This window comes from Myotis yumanensis, unplaced genomic scaffold (genome assembly GCF_028538775.1).
Source record: "Myotis yumanensis isolate MYYU_CA2020_CCGP unplaced genomic scaffold, mMyoYum1.0.hap1 SCAF_3, whole genome shotgun sequence".
In the NCBI taxonomy this organism is placed as follows: domain Eukaryota; kingdom Metazoa; phylum Chordata; class Mammalia; order Chiroptera; family Vespertilionidae; genus Myotis; species Myotis yumanensis.
This window is the reverse complement of record NW_027223754.1, coordinates 116821783-116836494: the sequence shown is the minus strand read 5'-3', so window position 1 is coordinate 116836494 and position 14712 is coordinate 116821783. Positions and strand designations below refer to the sequence as shown.

The window sequence follows — 14712 nt, the reverse complement described above, 5'->3', positions numbered from 1 at the left end:
CCAAGGACCAAGCAGAGCCACCTTCACCGCAACCCTCCGCCCCTCGGCGCCGAGGCTCTGCGCCCCTGCCGTCTCCCCATTGGCCGAGGCGCTCGCCAATCCTGGTGAAGCGGTCTGGTCAGCGGGCCTTGGTTGGCGGAGCCGGGGCTGAGCCCCCCTCCGGATCCGGCCGGGCCCCCCGCCGGGAGGGGGCGTGGCCGCGGCCGTGGCCGGGCCGGAGGCGTCGCTGGCGCCGCTGCGTGCGGTGTAGTGCGGCACGGGGGCGCCGGACATCCCGGCGCAGCGGGACCATGGAGCTCGGAGTGCAGCCCCGGCGCCGGCGGCGGCACCGCGGACTGGTGAGTGCGAGCTGCGGCCGCCCGGGCTGCCCGGTCCTGGCCCCTTTCGCGCTCGGCTCCGAGCCGCGCGGCTGCTCCCGGGGATGGCGGGCGCGGGCCGGACGCTGCAGCCCCGCGGCCAAGTGAAGTTGCTGCATCGCGACGGGCGCGCTCGGGCGGGCGGCGGGCCCACTGCGGGCCGCGGCGCAGCCCGCGCCTTGCCCGGCACCCCGGCTGCATCCTTCTCGCCGGCTCCTGCGCCGACCGCGGCTTCCCGCCGTCGCGCCACGGCCCGGCGGCCGTTTTCACGCGCGTCCCCCCGCCCCCCTGGCCCTCCGGCCCTGGCGTTGCCCGGTGCCCGCTACCCGCTACCCGGCTGCAGGTGGCGCCGGGGCCTCCGCTTACGCCCCACGCACGACGCCCGGCTGCCCGCGCCTGGGACCTTCACATCCCTCCCAGTTCCGCGCACCCTCGCCGGCATCTGGCACAACCCCGGGTGCCCCTCGCCTCCCGCCCCTGGGTCCGGTGCTCTCAATTCTCGCCGTCGCCCTCCCCGCGCCGGGTGCTCCCTTCTCCGGGGCTGCGGGCGCGCGAAGCTCCCGGCCTCAGCAGCCAGGCTTGGCTCTCCGAGCGCAGGGAAGGGGTCGAGCACTGGCGAGGGCGCGCGGCGGGGCTGGAGAGAGGGCTGCGCTTCCCAGAGCTTCGCCTGCAGGGATCCTCCTCGGGAGACTTTGCTGCGCGGCAGCGGCGGGGGCCGCGGCGCCGGGCTCTCAGCCTCCTCCGCGACGCAGATCAGCTGGTGGAAAGCCTTTCCCGTTCCGCCTGGGGCACCGGGCAATGGCGATTTCTTGGGGTGGCCTGTGCTAGAGCAGAGTGGAGAGCAGAGTTCTTAATTATTAAGAAACTAAGCTATGGGCGTGGGGATGAATAGGAGCATCTTATTTTCTTACATGCCATTGGGCGGCATAGGGACTCTTTCTCACCTGGAGATTAATTAAAAAAAACCGCAGTTACTGCCGGCAATAATTTTTGAGTTTTTAGAAACAAAATTTAAAAAGGCCAGTTTTTGCTTTGAAGCTGTCCCAATCAAATGCATAATGGGCTATGAAATTTTAATGTAAGATTGGGGTCCACATTTTTAAGGGGAAGGGGCTAGCCATTTGAAATACGTATTTTGCATCTTTACACTTCGGTTTGTCGAAAACAAAATGCTTTTTTTTTTTGAAATCAAAGCCAAGTTCAAAGTGTTATAATTGACTTATTTTTCTATTGCCTCTAGGGCAAATTCTATTGAAAGTTGGTTGCTTCTTTTGTATATACTTTACTCAACTTTTCTAGTTGTGAAACAATGTAGTGATTCTTTAAAGCTAGTTCTTTTATTTAAGTGATAGGTTAAACAAAAGAAAGCTGGGTTTGACCTTTCCCATAGGCAGTTTTTATTGTGTCTGGTCTCCTTTCCAATAGTGTCTGTATAGTGCTCATTTTTTCTTCATTTTTAAAGACCTTAATTTCTATTCATGAAAGTTGTGTCTTTTCAGATGTTGAAAGCTCATTAGAATGGAAAGTTTGATTGACTATATATTTACTGTCTGACCTGTATTCACTGTTCAACAGTGAAAAGAAGATTATCCTAGAACTATATACATAAAAAAATTGTACTTTCACTTCCAGTTGCTGACATGAGTTGCTTTATAGCATTGTTTTATCTGTTTGCTTAAAATTTATGACCTGATAGCCAGTGATGTGCTACACTGTTTTTTTTATTTTTAAATCCTGAAAGTAAAGTTGGAACACACTTTGCTAAGTGGTCATGCCAACACTGTCGCCTCCTCTCTGTATTCTTACTGTGTCTTTGTAGACATATGTTATACTTACCATGGGAACCTGCATGTGGCAAATATCCTTTTGGTTATTGGAATGTTTTTATTAAAACAATTGCCATTGTAAGTATTGAGAGAATTTTCTATACTAGTGGGTCAGTACTAGCGGTCTTCTTTTAGAGTTCCAAGAACTGTCTTTGAAGAAGATTCACAGATTCCCCCCCGCCCCCCTATATGGTGTTATCATTCCTTATATTTTCTTGAGTTACTCCATCCATATGCCATGCAGACCTTTACTTAAATGCTCAGCTTCTCTTTCAGCCTTTTTTTTTCCCCTAGGTACCCTGTATTCCTCTTTAAAGTCAGGTTTTCTTGGGACATGCTCTTGGGAATTTAGAACCAAATGCATTCTTCAGGGCTGCTTTATTTATTTTTTTAACCCATTGCTTATGCTTATGCTTATGATATAGGAATATTGTATACCAGTAATACATAAATAAGTAATGCATATTGTAAAATAAGTTTAATATCACTTGCGATACATGGACTAAAAAGTCTCAGTTCCCTTTTTCTCTTCTTATTGTTGCCCTAGTCTTGTTTCTTTCTCCAGAGGTAGCCACACTTAATACAGTGGGTATAGCCTTCTAGAATTTTTTTGGTAGCTTTTTTTATTCAGAAGCTATTTAGTGATTTTCTGCCAAGTACCAGGCACTAGTTTAATACTGAGGTTGCAGAAGTAAGAGATGAGAGCTTTTAAGATGTTCGTAGTCTGTGCAGTGCAGTGAGTGCTGCGATAGAGTCTGTAAGTGGTGAGGGACAGGGGAGCATCACCTGAGTGACCTAATCCATTCATTCGCTTGCTTTGTTTATTAAGGAGATCCCAGAGTTTATCATATGTTCTGGGGATGCAGAGATAAACAAGGCAGAGACCTCAGTCCACCCAGATGAGCTTTCTGTTCAGCTCTGTTCTTGGACAAGATTTAACCATTGACTACAAAGCAGTGTATGCTAAGTGCTCTGAAAGGGGCCAGCCACACGAGCTTGGAGGATGACTCCAGCCCCAGGGTAGGCACTATTCAGAGAGATTTGAAAAGCTTCCCAGAGAGGTCTGAGAAAAGGAATTGGTTAGAATCTGGGTAGAGGAGAGTGGACAAAGGCTTGTTCATGGTACATTGGAGCAACTGAAAACAAAGTTTAGTTTGGTGGCAAGGGCAGGGAAGTGGCAGGAATGAGATAGAAGTAACTAGGGGGAGCAGCAGCCATTTTCGGGGAAAGATGATTGCTTTAAGGTACCTGTGGGACATAGTGTTTAGTTGGCATCTGGACTGGGCAGACATTTGAGAGTTCTTAGCACCGTAGTTCCTAAATTATTTGTCGAGGTGCTACGGTGAGCTCACAGGGAAAATGCAGGATGTTAAATTGTTGAAGGAAACCCAGCACCGTGTAACATCTGTCCAACCCTGTGGGAACCACTAGTTCGGAGTAGTTAGCAGTTTCTCCAATAGGTTGTACTCTGTTCCTTTCAATGATGTTGTCTTTGTAAGCTGGGTTTTCAGTGGTTCCTGTTCCATGTGTGGGAATCAGTGTGTAACAGGAAATGAAAGCAGTGATATCCAGTCTGAGAAATTTTGAGGTGTTCAACACATGTATATATACCATTAGTGAATACTTTATTAAAAATGAACTCATTTTTTTTCTCTCAAAGTGTCCTTTTTTCCAAATGGGTATTAACTTGTTAGGATATAAATGCTTAAGTTATTTGAACTTATGTAATGATTCTATTACTTAGTAGCCATTTCTTTTGCCCTGAGACACTAATGGTGTCCTGGTGTCTAGAACCTCAGCCTTTGTCTGTTTGTTTGTTAATGGAGGCTGTTGGGGAGAGGCGATTATTCAAGAAGCTTGGGGAGTGAGAAAAGGTGTGATGTAGAATGTGATCTGAGGCACTCGAGTGTGTGAAAGATAGGTAGGACAATAGGTTCCCAAATTGAGGCTAAGAAGGATGAAGCCATATAAATGGTGTTTTGGAAGCCATGGTCCAGGAGAACCTCCGTAAGGAGGGATGTTAACAGTCAGGAGGTCATTAGTAATATAGATGATGGCAATGGCAACACAGTGATGGGGACTAGAGCGAGATGTCCAGTTTGTAAGAGGGTTTAATAGTGAAGTGGAGTCAGTGTGTGTGAACAACTCAAGAAAAGTTGGGCAGAGGGGAACTTTTTATTTTTATTTTTTAAATGGAGGGATTTGAGCATATTACAGAATCCAAGGGGAGAGGATGTTAGAGAGATATCCAGTGGAATAGTGGTTTCAAAGTTTCCATTGGATTTAGTCCTAGAATATAATTACTGATTTTGGCAAGAAGAGTCTCAGGGGAACCTTATGGCTGCGAATTGAAGAGTGAATGGTGCTCATCTATAATACTTTCAACAATAAAGATAAATTTTTAAAAAAGTGAATGGCTGCAGGGAGTGTGTGTGTGTGTGTGTGTGTGTGTGTGTGTGTAGCGCCAGGCAGGCAGTTCTTTCTAAAACTTGTTAATTTTTTTATAGTGACTTTATTTTCTGATTAAACATTATTTTTAAAGATGCTTATTTCCTTCCTTTTTCAGGGCCGGCATGCTTTTCTTAGGTCTGGCTGGTCCTTCTGAGAGTAGGGTCCTCTGGGCATGGCCTTGCCTTTTTCTAGGTCCTGGTGTCCTCTGGAGGTGGTATCTGTCTGTGACTATCCTCGCTGGCCGTCCTGTTCTTTGTTCTGTTCTCACCTTAGGCCAGTTTTGTTTGTTTGTTTTTGTATCAGAGCCTGTCCTCCTATCTTAATAGATGTCTTTAGATTAGAATATTTTTTCATACCCAGATTTTACTCTTAATCCCTGGAGCCAGCCAGCCCTGTTCTGTTTCTTCTTCCCTGGACCTGTGCCTCTTCTCTTTGAGATGAGCTCTTTTCTTTTGTTCACTTTTTTTTTCTTTAAATTTTAAACATTCCAAATATCCAGGGCATTTTCTCATGTTACAAGGCCTTGACTCTCAGCTCAGCATCTGGGATCATTTCTCAACTTTTTACTTGTGAAACTTTTCCTTGGGCCTGTTCGTAGGGTGCCCTCCCATTTCTTGGAACAATGGTCTTGAAATTGATCTAAAGATATCTTTTGTTGTTACTGTATTCTTGAACTTTTTCAGTGTTTTATGTATTTTAACTTTTCTTCTTTCTTTTAGTTTTTACTTTATGTTTCTTTTTAGTCTGTCTTGAGTACTTCCTTTTTCTACAATTGAAAGCCATGTTGGATCTTTAAACATTGTGCTCAGTGCATGTTGGAGATTTTGTTGCCATGCTGCAGCAGTGCCATTTCAGTTTCGCTCACAGCATCCTCTCATTGAGTGCTGTTACCCGCTTTGTGCACACGAACAGTTCAGTGAAATTATATTGTAATATAAAATATGAGTGTGATTGACTGAACCAGAATCCATGTGGCCATATTTTATCAGTTAAATGGATGAAATGGTATGTTCTTTGCACATAGTTGGTCCTCAACAAATATTTTTTCATTGACTGACTACGTTATATGTGTTGATTCATGAACATATAATAAGTCTAACACTACCACTACTATATAATTTAGAAAGTGGTCTGAGTCGTTTTGCCCTACTAATATCAGTTATTTTTTTTTTTTCAGCTCTCCAAATATGTATGTGACACATTTTTTTGACTGTTTTATTATGTAATCCTGTGTTAGGGTATTACCTAGGCAGGTTTCAGTTCTGAATTGGCTTTGTAACTCTTTGCTGGGCCATATTCTTTCCTCAGTTTAGAATTAATGTTTATGGAGAGGCTCATGGATTTAAATTGCTCCTTGTGGTACATGGAAGAAACAGTGTCTAAACACAAGGAGAAAAGTATCTAGTCTAATTTGATGGATGACGTTAACCAGAGAAAGAGCAACTTACGCTTATGTTGTCCATTTGAGAGAGGCTGTTACATAGCTGAGAGTGAGGAGGAACATATTTACTTTCTATTCTTCAAAAGTAAGATCTTAATTTATTTGGGGGAATTGTAATTTTCCAGTATAGGATACATGTCCATTTTCAACACAAATAGAAAAACACATTTCGTTCTGTAATCAACCCTGTAGAATTTAAAGCATATCTTGGTTCTTGGTTTTCCATAGTATTTGTTTCCCTTTTTTTTTTTTTACATCTTTTAGAATTAATTATCCTGATTTTTATTTAAAAATCAGAAATACACAGAAATGCTCAGATTTCCCAGTCACCTCTTCAGATTTTAATTGTACACTTGCAAACACCATTGTTCCCAAAGGCGTTACTAAAATGTGAATCATTCTTTGAGATTTCCCAGGGAGGAAGATTATTAAGATGTTATTCCTTTTTAAAAGTTGGCATTATAATTTTGAATGGTTACAAGGCTTATCAATGATAATGAAGTTTGTACCTGAGCCTGAGCCATAATTAAATTTTTCATAGCTTCTGTGCTGTTTGTCCATTGTGTTACATAGGCTAATTAAACACTTCTTCCATTTCTGACATGGCCAGTTTCCTCTATACTTAACTCTTTTAAAAAAATTATGGAAACAACAAAACCTCAGGACATCATTTGAAAAAATTGTATAGGGATTAGGCATTAGAGGGTTTAGAACAGAAATTTTCTTTTAAGCTACATTTATGGTTACTTATTCTTGCTAGACAGGAATTTAGAAATTTTTGGTTTCATTTCTTAGGCTCTTTGGTTTCTGATTATTATATTTCATTGAGATGAAATATATTGCCCTGCATTTTAACATTTATTCAGGTTGGTTCTTTCTCTTTTGGACACCACTATAACTTAGATCAACTGTGTATCAGTGACAGTTACAAATAGTTTTGTTTAGATAGAATATGCACTTTATCCAAATTTTTATTGTTCTAGTTGCTTATGATTTTATTGAACACAAACAGTGAAGGCTTGTCTCTCTTGTCCTTCATTGAATAAAGATGGAATTAGTTTATGGAAATACTCATAATAATAAAGCTGAATATAAACAATGAGAATAAAAATCATATGGGGATCAGGAATTAAAAGAATACAACCTATACTTTCAATGACGCTGTAGCCTCCCAGGTCAGTGTTTTACGTGTAGTGGGCTAACTTTATTAAGTTAAAGATTCCAGTGACTTAGCACAATAAACATCTATTTCTCACCCACATTGAAGTTCAGTGTTGGGGTTCTGGTGGGGTGATCTTCCACAGGGCCCTTCAGGTAGTCAGGCTATTTTTTTAACCTTGTGAATCAGCCTTCTATAGGAAAGGGAAACCTGCCCAGGTCACCTGGTGGGTAGGGAAAGAGAGCAAAGTCTTGTTTTTTGTTGCTAATTTTCACCCCAGGATATTTTTCCATTGATTTTTTGGGAGAGTGGAAAGGAGGGGGAGAGACAAACAGAGAGAAACATTGATGTGAAAGAAACACATTGATTGTTGTCTCCCCCACACACCCTGATCGGGACTGGGATCAAGCCTGCAACCCAGGCACGTGCCCTTGACCAGAATCGAACCTGGGATCCTTCAGTCTGTGGGCCGATGCTCTATCCACTGAGCCAAACCGGCCAGGGCCTGTGGGAGGTTCTATGGGCCCCTGGCTGTACTCAGACATGGTCTCAACTTACTCTAGGCTAAAAAATGTAATCTAGCTATGAACCCTGGAGAAGAGAGCATTTGGATAACAGGTACATAACCAGTCTGCCACAGGCTGATAGGACCTTGGCCGAGTGTCCTGATGGCCAAACTGAAAGGGACTCTGCATTGTAGTTTTCATCATCCATAACAAACACACTAGTTTCTCTTCCTTAATATATTCTATGACTTCGCATCTGGGGCTTCTTATGGGTTACATTGAAAACTGCAGTGGGTGACGTGCTTAGTGACATTATTGCAACACCTAGAACAGTGGTTCTAATGAGACTGATTATTGTAATGTCCTTATATGAAGTTAAATACATCTTAAAAATTATCTGCAGAGGGTCAAACTAGCACTGTTTATATACTTTCTTGTGACAAGAATTGCATATCCTTCGGCCATTCAGGAATATAATTAATATCAAATGGATTTTTTGGTAAAAGATGTATAAAAGCTAGCTAGTTTGAATTATTTTTTTCTGATGAACTTGGAGTGCTGGTATTTTATGCTGCCAGTTAAAGGTAGCTTTGAGACCAGGAACAGAGACATGATTGATTAATTCAGTCAATGTACTGTGTGCCAAGCTTGTTCTAGAACAAGGGCTGGTGAACTTCTAGAACAAGGCCTGTGGCCGCATCTTGACTTTTGCATGATTTTATAAAGAAAATTGTGTTGGAACACACAATGCCCATTCATTCATATATTGTCTGTGGCTGCCTTCCTGCTACAAGGCATCATTGAGTAGAGTTGAATGGTTGAGTCAGGGACTGTCTAACCTGCAAAGTATAAAATAGTTATTTGACCCTTCACAGCAAAAATTCCTGACCTGTGTTCTAGAGGATGAATTTCAGCCTTTTCTTACGGAGATCACATTCTAGTGGGGGAGAAAGATGATAAATAAACAACATTAATATATGTCATAGTAATGGCTATAAAGAAAATAGAGCAAGCAAGGGAAGAGAGTGCCAGGGACTATTTTTGACAGTGTGGTCAGGGAAGGCATTTCTGAGGTGACATTTGAGTAGAGGTGTGAGTAAAGGTGAAGGAGAGCCCGTCAGGCAAATATTTTGGGAAAGAGCCTTTATGGGGGAAGGAACAGCAAGTGCAAAGGCCCTTGGGATATAAGGAGGACAGTATGAGTGAGTGTGTGTATGTGTGTATGAGATCATAGAGGGCCAGACCATGTGGGCCCCCATAGACTGTAGTGGCACTTTGCATTTTATTTTGAGACGGAAAGCCATTGTAAGGTTTTGAGCAGAGAAGTGATTTATCCTTTGATTTAGATTTTAAAAGGATCATCAGGAATGCTGTATAGAGAATAGATTGGAGACGACAAGAGGAGAAGGAACACGTGTCCACATGCTTGGCAGTACTAGATGTTGAGGATATCAAGATGAATCAAATGGTTCCTGTATTCGAGGGACTGACAGTGTACTAGCTGAGAAGCAAGCGAAAAGATCACTGTGATATACTGTGACCAGTGGAAAAGCAAAAGGTGCCTTGGGCCCTAGCTGGTTTGGCTCAGTGGATAGAGCGTCAGCCTGTGGACTGAGGGGCCCCAGGTTCGATTCTGGTCAAGGGCACATGCTCGGGTTGGGGGCTTGATCCCCAGTAGGGGCCGTGCAGGAGGCAGCCAATCAATGATCCCCTCTCATCATTGATGTTTCTATCTCACTCTCCCTATCTGAAATCATTAAAAATATATATTTTTAAAAAAAGGTGCCTTGGGATTGCACAGGAGGATGCTTGATCTAAACTGGCAGATGAGCCTGACCCGAGAAAATGGAGGACCCTAATCTACTAGTATACTTGGCCATTCTATATCTGAGCTTTGGGATTCTTAGTAGGACCACATAAACCACACTCTGCCTGGTCATCAAAGATTCTACCACAGAGCAGAGGTACAGTGGGTTTCAGATTATAATGAGTGCTCTCTGGAGCATTGTGGGAGAATGGTTCTAAGATGGCATCAAGGCCCAATGGGATACAGGGTAGGGGGCATTGAAGTGGTGGGGGTGATGCCTTCTTGGCAGAGAGGAGGATCAAGGTAACTGGTATGGACAAATAAGTACCATTCGGCTGTAGAAAAGTCTCAGTAATTTGTCCATAGAATATATTGCAGAGCATTACTGACTTTTCCCAGGAACCAAGCAGCATGAATTAGTTGTAAAATGCATCTCTGAGGAATTAAGCAAATTGATCTGCTGTCTGGAATTATTGGATATGATCCAGTTAGAGTATGGAGGAAACCTGTAAAGTGATTTTTATTTTTGAGAGGTGATATTAAGCCATTTTGGATAATAATTAGTGCCATTTTTATTAGTGTAGAGAGTATTTTATTGGTTATTCACCTTTCTGTTTTCTATAATAGAGTGTCTAGATCACCCAAAAATAATTTTGGTGATTATAATACAGGCTTTAAAAGAAATAGATACATTCATAATCATAGAGGGAGTTTTTTTTTTTTTTACACTCTCTTTGTAACTGATAGAACGAAATTTAGTAAGGATATATAAGATTTGAACAACACAATTAATAAACTTGCTTTGCCTATCTAGACATTGCCCCTAACAACCACAGAATATACATTCTTTACCAGTGTTGGTTGACTTCACCCAGCCTTCTGGGCAAAAGCGAGTCTCAGTATATTTCAGAGGATTGAAAGCAAACAGAATAGTGTTCTCTGAGTTAAACTAAAATCAATAGCAAAATGAAACTAGCAAATCTTTTCTGAATAACCCATGGGTTATAGAAGATATATTACAGTGGGAATTCAAAAAATTGAGAAAGTTTGATCAGAGTTAATATAAAAATATTGTATATCAAATTTCTGGGGTATAGTTAAAATCATACTGAGAGGAAAGTTTATAGCTTTAAATGCATGTTAGGAAAAAAGAAAAACTGAAAAAAATTAAGTGATCTGAGCATCCATCTCAAGAAGACAGGAAAACAAACAAACAAACAAAAAAACAACAAAACACCCCAGCAAACTAAACCCAGACGGAGTAGATGGACATTATAAAAGAAGTTAATAAAATAGAAAAAAAATATATACACTAGAGAACATCTACAATGCTAGCTGTCCTTTTGAAAAGACCAATGACATAAATAAATTTGGTGAGATAAATAAGCTTCAAAAACTCAGATGTACAAGTAACCAAAATTAGGAATGAAAAAGGGAACATCACATGAGACCCTACCAGTATTAAAGGTATGGTTCTTTTTTCTTTCTTTTTATAGGGTGAGTTCTTTGAAAGCTTTTTCTATTTCTTCTGGGGAAATTAGTTAGTTTAAGTGTTCTATTTCTGCTGGGTTCCATTTTGGTAAACTGTACTTTCCTAAGAAATTATTCATTTTATCTAGGTTTTAAAATGTATTTGCATCGAAGTATTCAGAGTAGTCTTATGTTTTATATATTTTATCTTTTTTTATATTTGTGTATTTGCTCCTTTTTTCTTTGATAGAATTTGTGTGTGCTTTGTTTATTTCAGTATTTTTTATTGTGGTAAAAAATAAGTAAAATAAAGTGGACCGTATTAACCATTTTAAGTGTACTGTTCTGTGGTATCAAGTACATTTACATTGTTGTACAACCACCACCACATTCTTCTCCAGACTTGTTCATCTTCCAGTACTGAAATTCTGTATCACTGAATAATAACTCTCCAGCCCCGCTCCCCCAGTGACTGACAACTTCTCTTGTACTTTCTGTTAGGAATTTGACTACTCTAGTTACCTCAAAAAATGGATTCAGTTTTTTTTAAGAACCAGGATTTTTATTAATTTGATCTGTTCTCTATAAACATTAATTTCTGCTTGTATCTATAATTGTTATCTTGGTGCTTTCTTTTGGTTTACTGTGTTCTCTTTCTAGCTTTTTGAGTTAGGAATATAATTCATGTATTTACTTAAAAAAATGATATAGGTGTTTAGAGCTCTGAATTTTTTTCTGATTATTACTTAAAATTATTCTAGGGACTCTGATATGTAACATTTTCATTATTCCTGCTTTTCAGAAATTTTGTGATTTGTGTACATATTCCCTTTCATTAAAGAGTTTAATTTTTAGCTGGAAAGACTTTTGTATTTAATTTCTAGTTTTTTAAAAAAATTTTGTAAATTTTATTGATATTGATACAGAAAAGTCTACTGATCAGAAATGTAGAGCTTGGTGAAATTTCACAAAATGCATTTACCTGTGAAACTAGCACCCAGACGTTACAGTGCCCCCTTTGAGTCATGATCACCCCACTCTCAAAGGGCAACTTACGGTGACTTTTAACATTGATGAGTTTTGCCCAATTTTGAATTTAGATCATTATTACATAGGGTTTTGTGTTTAGATCTTTAGTTCAACAATTTTGTTAAATTCATCCATGTTGTTGCAAGTACTCATGCATTCTTTTTGCTGTATAATATTTCATTGGGTGATTATACAGTTCTTTTGTATAATCTCTCCTTTGGTGGGTATTTATATTGTTTCCAATGTTTTTTATTTCTAGTTTTTCCCCCCATCGTAATTAGTGGCTATTGGTTGCAACATTTCTGTTTTATGACTATATTAATGATTTCTTTGTGCCTTAATAGAGAATATTTTTTGTAGGTTTGTTCATTATTAGAGTATAATGTTCAATATATGTCCAAAAAACCTTACTGGTTATATTGTTAGATCATTTATGTCCTTACTTAATCCCTCCCCCTGCCCCCCCCCCGAATTCTCATACTGAGTGGTGTGTGTGTGTCTTATTTATAATGACTTTCTATTTATTTATTCTTGGGTTGGCAATAGTTTCTATTATTTGGTTTATAGATATTAACTTATTTTTTCATTGTGAAATAGAGGGTTTAGCATTTGTCTGTTGAATACTTTTTGCTTAAATTTTATTTTGTCTAGTATGATTGCAACCTAATTGTTCCATTTGCGTGATAAGTATTTATTCGTCCCTTTATTTTTAGCCTTTTTGAATCGCTGCATTTTAAGTATGTCCTATATATACTGAATAGAGTTGGACTTTGCTCTCTAAGCAAGTTTGAAAATCTTTAAATAGGCAAGTTAAGTTCATTCACATTGTTATATCTGATATGTTTGTTTTTTCTTCTGTCATAATTGCTATCTGTATTATACTTACTATGTTTATTATTAGGTGTGTTTTACTTGAGTTAAAAAAATACTTTTGAAATGTAGGAAGGACTAAATTTTTCAGTGATTACATTTCCCTTATATACTTTTGTTAGCACCTTTAATCCTCTTCCCACTTTTAAACCTATCCTTTTAATATCAGCAAGTGTCATTCTTTGGTTCTCACCTATTACTCATATAATACTCAGTGATTTTGTTTTCTCTTTTCCTGTAATTTTAGTTGTATTTTTCTGCTTTGTCAGAACATGTTTACACACTGTTCTTTTTCCATAAGCCCAGTCTTGTTTTCTATTCTGCAATTAAATATATAAACCGCTCACTTATTCATTAGTCCTTTTGCTTAAATTTCTTCAGTCATCCCTTGATTAAATGGAATTAATGCCCTCATGCATCTATTGAATGTAACAGATTAACATCTTTCCTATGCATCTAGAATTATATCACTTGTGTATCCTTGGGAAAACTGAGGAAATAGTTATTCAGATAATTATGTGTCTGTAATTCATATGCTGAACTGAGTTGAGAAAGATGATTAGAATCCTTAGGAAGGGTGCATGTGTAAGTGTTTTTAGAGTGCCTGCTTATTCAAGTATTTTTTTTATGGCTTTGATAGCTTGAAGATGTAAAATCCTTGTTTTCACTTTTCTAAGTTTCTTAAAAATGATTTTTTACTTTTGTCTTGCTATTTATTTTAATTCTCACTGGAGGATATGTTTACTGATTTTTCTTTTTTTTTAATTTTTATTTTTAGAGAGACAGAAAGGGAGAGAGAGAGAGGGAGACTGAGGAAAACATTCATTAGCTGCCTTTTACACGTTCCCCAACTGGGACCAAACCTGCAACCCAGACACGTGCCCCCACTGGGAATCGAACCTGTGGCTTTTTGTTGTATAGGATAATGCTCCAACCAACTGAGCCGCACTGGTCAGGACTGTATGTTGTTTTAATAAGTTTATGCCAGTCTCATTCTCTGTTCTTGGAAGTTATTTCATCTTTTAGCCTGGAGGCCTGAGGATCTTTTCTGTATCATTAAAGTCTTATGGCCTTTATAAGTTTGTATCCTTATACTCTCTGTTCCTGGTAAGTTTTCCCCAGTTGGCTCTTTAAATGTGTAGTTTAAGTTTTCTTTTATTTCCAGAAAGTTTTCTTGGATTACTGTTTTAAATAATATCCCACTGTTTTGAATATGTTCTTCCAGAGTCTTGTATATATGCTCCTTGGAGTAAGTTTATCCACATATATGAATGTTTGACCTTCTTTGACTGTCTTCTAAAAGTCACTTCCCTTTCTCCTGCTTACTTCTTTATCTTTTTCCTTTGGTTGTTTTCTTGCTTTTCCTCAATGCCTTTTATTAAATTTTCACTTATTAAATTTATTCTCCTTTGGGCACCTTTTTACTTAATCTTCATTTCTGATACGATTTTTTTTCTATTACCTAAGTTAAATCTACTTTGTACTATTTCTTCCTTTTTTCCTCCACTTCTTTTCTTACTTTCTGTATACATTTCCTACATGCTTGTTTGAGGATATTTAGTTTAGTTTTGAGTGTTATGTTACAGTTTTCTTTAGTTTTATGGTGGCTTTGGTGGGAGAAGTTTTATTAGCTGAAATGCTATGTTTTCTGTGTTTTTTTTTTAAATAGTAGTCTCATGTGGATGTGGGTTTTATTTATTTACATAGTTTTTGAACCCCTGTTTTTTGTGTAGTAGGTTATCTAGTTGGAGAGCTCTCTTTCCAATCCTGTCTTCTTCTGTGCAGTTTCTTCAATGG

At 39.5% G+C, this 14712-nt stretch overlaps 1 protein-coding gene across 3 annotated transcripts in view; it reads left to right on the top strand.

The window, feature by feature from the left end:
• The first annotated feature begins 208 nt into the window (after positions 1-208).
• WASF3 (WASP family member 3) overlaps positions 209-14712 on the top strand; it is a 159444-nt gene continuing 144940 nt past the window's right edge. For all 3 annotated transcript variants that reach the window (XM_070409437.1, XM_070409436.1, XM_070409435.1), the window contains exon 1: positions 209-338. The gene's annotated coding sequence lies outside the window, so the exon portion shown is untranslated. The remainder of the gene's footprint in view (positions 339-14712) is intronic.